Consider the following 10,287-nt stretch of genomic DNA (forward strand, 5'->3'; position numbering starts at 1 on the left):
TGGCATCAATTTACAACCTCTTCAGGAAAAAAAAAAAGTGAGAAGCAATTGAGGGAAAAATGAAATGGGCCTTGTACTTATAAAGATCTATCCTGGGTAATCTGGCAAGGAGAAGGTCTTCTGATAAACAGGAAAATTATGACTGAGAATGGGGAGAGAGGAAGAGTATTAAGAGAAGTGTTCTTTCAGTTGAGACATGGACTTCACCATTTATTGAAGTAATTTTTACTAAAACATAGTCAGAAGTACAAATTATATGAGAATTTTCTGGGCTGTTGTTGAGATGTACAGACTCCTAAGGTCCACCAAGGGTCTATTAACCAAAAAAGCTCTAATCACCTCGAATCTGCATTCTTAATGAGCACACTATAGTAGAGGCAATTCCTATTTCCATGCTTTAGGACAGAGGTACTTATGCCCCCAGCTACTAATAGTACTATCTGTTGTTAAATGATAGTTGAGTTACTCCCTGGGAGTTTCCCAACTCTGAATTCTTTTCCCCTGTCTCTACTCCAGAATATCCTTCACCCAATTACTGATTGATATGGAGGGATATTAACAAAAACATGGGCCCCTTGCCTAAATTTAGGAAAACTCTGCAGAGCCATTCCATTTCTAGAAGCTCTGAGGGATAGACTGGGGCCTTAGTTTCAACTGCACCTTAAACAACTTTTCCTCTGTCCATTCCTATTTCCCACACTATCTTTCAGTTGTTTGTTTGTTTGTTTTTTCAAAAAGCAGACCTAATAAACCATCTGGAAAATAAAAATTTTAATTTCAAAGTATTATTACTGAGGAATTGGATGGAAGACACACTGTAAATAGGTATTTTTCTAGGTGCTTATCTCTAGACTTCAGAAAAATCAACAACAAAAGACCTCAGTCCTGGACTACGGTGTAAAAGTCCAGGAATCTGTTTTAATCTTCATGGGTTGCCACCTACACTCTTAAGTCATTCAAAAGTTGCTGCGGAGGACCAACTGGAAAGGGCGGCTGTAATGAGCATGTTCATTGTGCAAGTGACAGTAGAAATGGTGACCACAAGAAACATCAGCAGGAGCAAAGCAATGGAAGCAATGTTAAGTGGAAGCTGCAACAGAGCAAGAAGGCAGCTTCAGAGGTCGCCCAGTGGGGTGCCAAGCATATAGAGCAACATCACACCCTCTCGTGGAAGGAAAGGACTTGGACAGTCACTTCGGAGACTAGGTGTCCTGTAAGAAGTAAAGTCAGTGGAAGGCAGGGGGAGTTGGCATTCCAGCAGTCATGTTCACAAGGGTTCACCAAGAGACTCATTACTGATTTGTGGGTTTAGGTGAGGAGGGATACTGAGCTGAGCTCAGCGAATCACAATTTCTTCCTCAAGTCCCCTTGGAGGAGATGACCTAGATGACAGGAAGAAGCCAACCATGCCAAGTTCATAGAGAAGAGTGCTTTAGGAGCTACAGGTAATGATTCCGAAGTGGGAACAAGCTTGTCGTGGCTGAGAAACAAAGACTGCCAATATGTAGTGTAGTAAGGAAGAAAGATAGAAGTTCAACAGGAAATCATGGAAACAGACAGAAGGCAGATCATGTAGGACCTTATGGAGCAGGGCGTCCTGAGACAGAAGACATCTGAAGGCTTCTAAGCACACGAGTGACATGATGTCACACTGGCTGTTCCCTGGAGAAATACAGACGAGCAAGTGCGGAAGAAAGATAGATAGATAGGTGTCTCTGACAATAGACACAGGATGATGGCAGCGTGGCTAGGGTGGTAGCAATGAGGATGAAGACAAGTGTCCACAATGACTCAGGCCCTCATCTGACCTGTGCCATGGGAAAATCGGAATGTCTCCTTCCAATGCTCAGAACTAATAACAAGAACTCAAATCGGAAGAATTTCTCTGAATTTCTGACATCCTATGAGGTTTGTAGAGGGAAGTTCTTAGACTTTTATAAATGAAGAAATTGGGGTGTCCACTCACAGTCAACCAGAACACAGACAGTGGTGCCAGGACTCAAATCCATCGGATGACAATGCCATACTCTTCCTACTGGCCCACCGACCACACTTTAGATGTTCCGAAGCATTTATTTTGTCAGATGCAGAATTGTCTGTACTGAGTTCTTCTGGAGGTCAGAACAGACAGTTATAGCAGTTGTCCTGCTTTGCGTCTAAAGGAGAAGAAGGCCACCTATTTCTAGAGAAAATCTTAAGGCTGTAGCGAAGCCCCAAATTGGGTGAATTAAAATGCATTTTTGAGAAGTAAAAGTCCTTTATATTTGAGTTAAATGGCCCAGTCCTTGGTCTAGTGGTTTGCTGAATGAAGAAATTTTAGAAAACAGTAAGGAATGAATGAAGAAAAAAAAGAGGAAAGGAACATTAATGCAGTTAGTTGTTTAGGAAAGAAGGGAGAGAAAAGAAAACTGTATTAAACCTCTATTATGTGGAAAGTATTACTTCTAGGTACTTTTCATATGCTATCTTAATTACACAATAACTCTAAGAGGTGAATGTCATTCCCATTATCATTTAGATGAGGAAATGATGCCCAAAAAAGTGAAATAATTTTCTCAAGTTTCTACAGCTGATAAGTAGCAGTGTAATCATTTGAATACAAGTACATCTGTGAGCAAAGCCTGAATACACCATGAAGCAGAGCTCTAAACTTGTTCTGGCCTTGTGCACTTCCAAAGTGAGTAATAAGGTAAAACTTCATTTTGGGGTGAGAACTTTAGAATCTCCATTTTTGACATGTTATGATATTTCTTAATGGTACTGAAAATTTCAGGTACTGTGGTAGACTACCCGGGGTGGCTTTTTATTTAAAATCTAAATATCAAAGACCCATAAGCCTTAGAGCTTATAATTTACAATTCCTTTTGGCGGAAATGGATTCAAGCATAGTCTCAATGTCAAATTTAAGAGTAGAGTAACTGCCCAGAAATTGCAGATTTGAGGTTTCCTGCATTACAAATCAGGTCCAAAACATCTGGGTAAAAGAGACCCAGATGCTAGCCTCAGGGTTTATAGCCAGCTGTGAAGCCTTGAGAACAAGGTGCTAAAGTTAACTGAATTGCAGTTTATATTTTGAGATAAAGATCCTGGACTTTCTACCCTCTCCCTTTCTTTCTTTGCACCTTTCCCCATTCCAACAAAGATCTGAGGCAGCTGAGTTGCACTGAATAACTTGAAGTTTTCTTTCTACACTGATTCTGCTAATAGTTTCATAAAACTGGCCAGTCAACTTTGATTCCAAAAGGTCCTTCTTCCAGTTCTTTTATTTCCTGAAAGCTTTCATCTGGTTTTTTTTGCTGTTTTATTTTTTTTAGTTAAAGAGATACTTCACATGTCTGGAGAGATGGGATGTGTACTTACATGACATACTCATGCCTCTGTTCTTTCTAAGACTGAACACATGTAGTGTAATTTTATCCTGATCTGGTCAAAAAATGATTGCATTTGATCTTGTGACTCAACTCAATCCGAGGCAGAGAATAAAATGCAACCTTTCCCCTATTTTATAAAGCAACTGTTCTTCTTTTGAGTCATTGCTGTCATACATTGCCAAAGTTGTTTCAGAGATCAGGCTCACCCACTCACTGTACTTTTCCCCAACACATCAGGATTAAACTCCTTGCTGCCCTGAATAGCAGAGCTAAAATAAGTCACTTAGGCTTGTCTTAGCTACAGTGTGGAGAGCTTTCTGACAGCAAATGGGTAAACCAAACTCTTCTGAGAAGACCCTGTTTCTATAGCTCAGGGGGGAAACAAAATATCCTGCAAGCTCCTCCCTCTTTCCCCGTGGTCTTCACATCTGGAGCTGATTACTCAAGTCATAAGCAGGTTAAGCTCTGAGTATTGTTTCTCAATCTTGAGTGCAAACAAATCCAACTTGTGGTGTCAGGCATTGTATACCAGCATTGTCTAAGCTGTGTACTGCAGGATGATAGTGTTAATCCAGATATTAACCAACATCCTTGTGGAAAAGATACCATAGTTATCAAAGTGTAAAGATTTCTGTACGTAATGGGCCTGTCTTGCTGATTCATAAAGTTCATCAGCACGCTGAAGGCTTGTGAGAATTTCTTCAGTGAAGAAACTTGATATCCTCAGTGTTTCCGAAACATGCCTAAGGATAACACCCTTTTATCTCATGGAAGATCTTTCATCATCTCAGGGCACTGGAAAAGCAAGCACTTACTACCTTAAGCGTTTTCCTTCCAAGCACAGAGCCTGGTATATAGTAAAATCCTAATAAATATTTGTAGAAAGTCAAATAAGTATATGAATGAGTGAAATTCTATAAAGTAAGGATATATATTTATCTGCACAGACTTGTACTGTCAATAATTTTTTTCTGACAGAAATACATTTAACATCACCCAACCCATGTTTATTGAGTTCCTGCTAGGTAAGAGGCTCTATGCTAGGAGTTGAGGACTTCAGAATCTAGAACAAGATGATGGTAACACAATATCATATGTGGAAGAGAGATAGTAAGTATACGGTGCTATGGAACATATGTGGCAGTGGTACAGGGTAGATTTCTGGAGAAAGTGATATCTGAGTTGAGTCTTAAATGACAAATGAGAGTTAGCTGTGCAAAGAGGTGGCTCCACGAATATATCCAATGTGCACGTATAGGAAAGTCCTCACATGTGCTGTATTTAAGCAATTGTTAATCATTTATTATTACCCATATATTTTATGTTTTGAAGACAAAACTTACTATCAGAAATGCTTTTGTTGGGTAAGAGGACTGACTTTATATTCCAGGAAACCAGATAACACAGGAACACATGTCAAAAATACCCAAAATATATCAAGGAAAACATGAACCACAAACTAAAATAGGAAATGCAGCGTTTAACATTAAGTTATTAAGTTAAAAATGTGATTTTTTTCAGGATTGTGCATCCTCATTACAGGAATTCTAGTGAATCACTGCTTCACCTTTCTCATAACTGAAAAAGAGCCTCCTACCCATAGATGTCCCTTTCTCTTAATTATGAAAGCCTCACAAACTCTATCTTCTCTTTCTGCCTTAAGTTATAAGTCTGTCCAGGGATAAAGGAGTTCTTTATAACTCCTGGACAGTTCTTTATAAATGGAAAGCTGGGAGCTTGATTTTTTTTTTTATAGAATTTCAACCCTCTGGCTGTTTCTCAAGCTGTACTGGGAGTTTCACTCCCTCACCCACTTATTTAGTTCACAAGCTTTTACTGAGTTCCTACCATGTGACAAACTATATACTAAGATAGGAAGATGGGATGCAGATACAATCTCACACAGTTCCTTCTTGCATTGAGTTTATCCACTGATAAGAGAGACAGATATTAAATAAGGAATCATAGAGATGAGAAAAAATAAGTACTAAAAATGTTCTATTAGATAGAATAGGGGAATGGACCTCATTATGGTAGTTGTGGAAGGCATCCCTGAGGAAGTAATGATTGAACTGGGGCTGAAACGTAGTATAGAAGATAATTAAACAAAGATGATGGTGGGAAGGAAGTTAGGTTGGGAAAAGCTTTTGGAAATGCCCACAGGAGGGTAAGAGCATGGTTTGCTGGAGAAACTCAAAGAATTCCATGAAGGCAAGCAAAATTTATTATTTTTGAAATCCCAGCAAAGTCTGGCACATAATCACACTCAAAATCTGTTTGTTGAATGAATGCCTTAACTTAGTAGACAATGCCAAGGTAACTCTCTTTCTGGTGATAGAGGTACCAGCCCACTGCCCAAATCAAAAAGAAAGTGGAGTTCTCACATCACAAAGCTTCTCCTGTAAGCAAAGTGCAAAGAATGCCACAGATTTTCTTTAAAGAGAATTCATTACTTGAGTCCATCCTTTATTCCTTGTTCTTTTATGTATTCATTTGCTTATTCACCAAATTGCTAGTCACTAAGGAGGATTCAAAAATGATGAAAATGTAGCGTCACCTTCAAAAACCTTTTGGTCTACCAGGATATTAGGATGTGCACCGATATTCATAGCATAAGGCAGAAGAAAAAGCCTGGACTACATGACAGAGATAAAATGAAATATGAGAGTGAAGGGGAGCAAGAAATCCCTTTAAGTTGAGGTATTTGGGGAAGAAGATGGTAGTAAAATTGTGCCTTGAATGAAGAATATAGAAGAATTTTGACAAATAGATATGGGGAGGGAAAAAGCCATTTCAGGTTGAGAGCAAAATGCAAACAAAGATGAAGGACAAAGTGTGTGCAAGAGGGAGCAAAAAATCTAGTTTAGTTAGACTGCAAAAATAGGAAGATTAAGCCTTGCAAGAGAGGATATAAGTAGATAATCATCAACCCTGAATCTTTTTTTTTTTAAATTTTTTAATTTATTTTTGGCTGCGTTGGGTCTTCGTTGCTGCGTGTGGGCTTTCTCTAGTTGTGGAGAGTGGGGGCTACTCATCATTGCGATGCACAGGCTTCTCACTGCGGTGGCTTCTCTTGTTGTGGAGCATGGGCTCTAGGCACGCAGGCTTCAGTAGTTGTGGCACATGTGCTCAGTAGCTGTGGCTCACGAGCTCTAGAGCACAGGCTCAGTAGTTGTGGCACATGGGCTCAGTAGTTGTGGCTAGCGGGCTCTAGAGCACAGGCTCAGTAGTTTTGGTGCATGGGCTTAGTTGCTCTGTAGCATGTGGGATCTTCCCGGACCAGGGCTCGAACCTGTGTCCCCTGCATTGCCAGGCGGACTCCTAACCACTGAGCCACCAGGAAAGTCCCCGAGTCTTTCTTAAACATTTAATGCTTTTATCTTGTTGACACTGAGATTAAGTTAAACCTTTGTATTCAGAGTTAGACCTTAGAAGGATAATTTTGACAGAAATGTAGAGAATCCATTGGATGAAACTGAAGTGGGGGAACATGAAGGATTTAGGAAGTGTTTTTAACAGTTCAGGTAAGAAATACAGAACATCTTAACCAATGTGAGAGATGAATTTGAAGGACAAGGCAGAGGTGGAATCAAATGGTCGTAGTGACCTGCTGGTTACAGGGGGTATAAAAGAAGGCAAAGATAGTATTTGGGCAACTGGCAGGATGTGATGCTATTCATTAACTGAGGATGTGAAACGAGAGGCAGATTTGGAGGAAATATGATGAGAGTAGCCAAGCAAGTGACTGGAAGAACAATACCAGTTTATTATAAGCGCACTTGAACCAAATCATGTTATAACCATAATTGTTTATGTGGGATATTCAAATCCAAAACACCATAAAGTAGTTCAGTTTACAACAATGGTAGCACCCTATTCAAAAATATCTGCATGTACTACGATCTTTCAAATTTAAACATCACATTCTAGTGTTCCTCCCAGTTGGATTATTGTCTTCCATGACCCACCCTGAAATTTACTTTCTGTAGTTAAATCTCAACTCTTACTTAAAACACAGCCTATACCTTAATTAAACTTGTCAATTCTGTTTTAAAATCGCATATCAGAATCACACCTCTATTGCCCATATTAATTCCCATATGATTCTTTTCATCTAAAAGTCCCTAGTTCCCACCCAAATTTGCACATCTTTAAGAATCACCTCAATACCATGCTATCTCGAAGCCTACCTTTACAGAACTAATTGTACATTTCATTCCTTCTATTTTTATACCCACTATTTACACTCCTATTATTTCATTTTGTGTCAAAAGCTCATATAATTATATCACTCTTGCACAATTATAAGCTTTTGGGGGATAGAGAAAATGTACACCTCTTGATTTCTTGATTATGACAGGTGTTCAGTAAACTTAATTAAAACCAGATATCTACCAACATACATATATGATAATAAAAGTAGAAAAGTTCAATAGGAAAATACAAATTTTTGAATTGAGTTATCATAGAAATTATACTTAGTCTAAGGGAAACTATATAAAATACTAGATTAAAGCAGCACTTCTCAAACTTGAATATGAGTAAGTTTTGGGGATCTTCTTAAAGACAGATTCCAGGGCCTAGCTTGAAATTTTGATTCAATTGGTCTGGGGTGGGGTCACGAATTTACATTTCTAACAAATTCCCAGGTTATGCTGATGATTTTGAAAGAGGAAGACGTTTTGAATAGCGCTAGTTTAAAGGGTCAGTCTGACATCAGAATGCCTGGACTTAAATTCCAGTTCACTAGCTTTATGATTTTACGTCTCTCATTTAATTTTATCAGTGAGAACTATTGATAAAATAGTTGACCCATAAAATGTGTTTCTGGCAGTACCTGACACATGGCATGTGCTCAAAAATTAGGTGTCAGTGTGAGAATTCAATGGTACAAAGAAGTCAACAGATTCCTAAAGACCAGAGTGGTTAAACTATGGCCTGCAGTCCAGATCTGGCTCACCACCTATTTTGGTAATGCTAGTAAACTAAGAATAGTTTTAAAATTTTTAAATGATTGAAAAGTACCAAAAGAAAAATATTTTCTAACATGTGGAAATTATACAAGATTCAATTTTAGTATCCATTAAATAATGTTATTGGAATACAGCCACACAGATTTGTATACATATTGCCAATGGATGCAGAGTTCAGTAGTCACATGACAGACCATACGGCCAGGAAAGCCTGCATTGTATACTATCTGGCTCTTTACCTTAAAAGGTTGACAACCTCTAATACAGCACCAAGTGACTTTTATCAGTAAATTACTGGGACTAGAAGCATCACTATTTTGGTGTCTAGAGTGGCAATAATGTTCAGTGGCTATAGTGTTCTGTTCTTAACGTAACTGTACCGAGGTAATAAAGGATTCTTAGGAACCGAACAATAAAAAGGATTGGGAAATAAGATGAATTTGAGGGATAAGTAGTAAAATGAATTAATTACCACTAAAGCTCCTCAAACCAGGAAATGCTATTAGATGCCCCAACCCACTTTTTAAAGAAAGCAATATTTATTGTCCTTTTCTGATTATAAAAGCAATACATGATTACGGTACTTGGAAAATACAAAAATGTATACAGAATATAAATCGGTCATATTCCCAAGAGTAGAGATAATCACGTTTAAACATTTTTGATTTTACAAAATTGGGATGTTAACTGTACAAAATGGTTATATATTTTTAATGTAACATTTCTCCAACAACTTCATATTCTGAGAACATTATGTTTAATGGGTAATAAGATTCCATTGTTTGGAAATGGCATAATTCATTTATTTATTTCCCTCATCATTAAATCTTATTTTAAGTTTTTGTTATTATTTGTAAATAATGCTATAACAAACTTGCCTATGACGTCTCTGAAAAATTGGTGAATTTTTTCCCACTATGACAGATTACTATAATAAAGCAACTTTTGCCTAAATTTGGGCTGTTTTCAGGGAAGGAGAAGAAAGAGAAGATTAAAGAAAGACAAGGTTGTGTTAATTGGGACTCTCTCTCTCATTTTTCCAGATTTCCAACTATACCAACTTTGGAGATTTCTACCTTCTGATTAGTAACATTAAACGACTTCCATTATCTTTGACCAACAATGTTTATTTTTCTATATACCCCATTCTTAAATCCATACCCTTACAATCAAAATAAAACATTTTGTTTCATTTTGTTTGAATTCCCCCTTCCCTTAGAAAAAAAGGCAATAATCTTATCAAAAATATTTTATTTACAAAAAAATTCAATTATACTATACATCCTATACTGGAAATACATTGAATAATTGCTAAAATAAATACAGGCAATTAATTCAATCTTTTATAAGAATGAGAGAATTTGACATTTGAATGTTATCAAAGCTTAACTTAGAACATAAATAGTTAAAAAGGCAAACTCAAGTTTTAGTTTCATTTAATGGCATGGTCTGTTTGTTTTCCACAAGCTCTCCAATCAGTGAGAGTCTAAGTTGTAGAACGTTATATACTTTTTTGTGCTCTGAAGGTAGAATGTGCAGGTTTTTTCTTAGACAGGATGGATGAAATATAGAAGTCTACATAAAAAGGAAGCAGAAAGGCAGGAAGCACATGGTTGAACACTTCACATTTCTGCTTCATCACAATACTTTTTTTCTGCAACTCTTCATGTGTTCAATTGTTTTTAACACAGGTCTACACAGCACTGGCTACAAGGCAAGATGGGTCATGTCAAAAGTCAAACTGGATAACTGAGGCCCCAGAGTAGCTAAATTAACCAGGCCGAGGGTCCATCAATTTTTTTTTATGTGCCAATTCTTGATACAACTATTAAACCTTGATATCATGTCTACTATGTAAACACATTTATTTAGGTCAAGAACAGAAGAGATGAAGCAATTATCTGTATAATTCAGAAAAAATCTTCCCTAGAAAGTTAAAGAGT

Source organism: Eschrichtius robustus, chromosome 17 (genome assembly GCF_028021215.1).
Source record: "Eschrichtius robustus isolate mEscRob2 chromosome 17, mEscRob2.pri, whole genome shotgun sequence".
NCBI lineage: Eukaryota > Metazoa > Chordata > Mammalia > Artiodactyla > Eschrichtiidae > Eschrichtius > Eschrichtius robustus.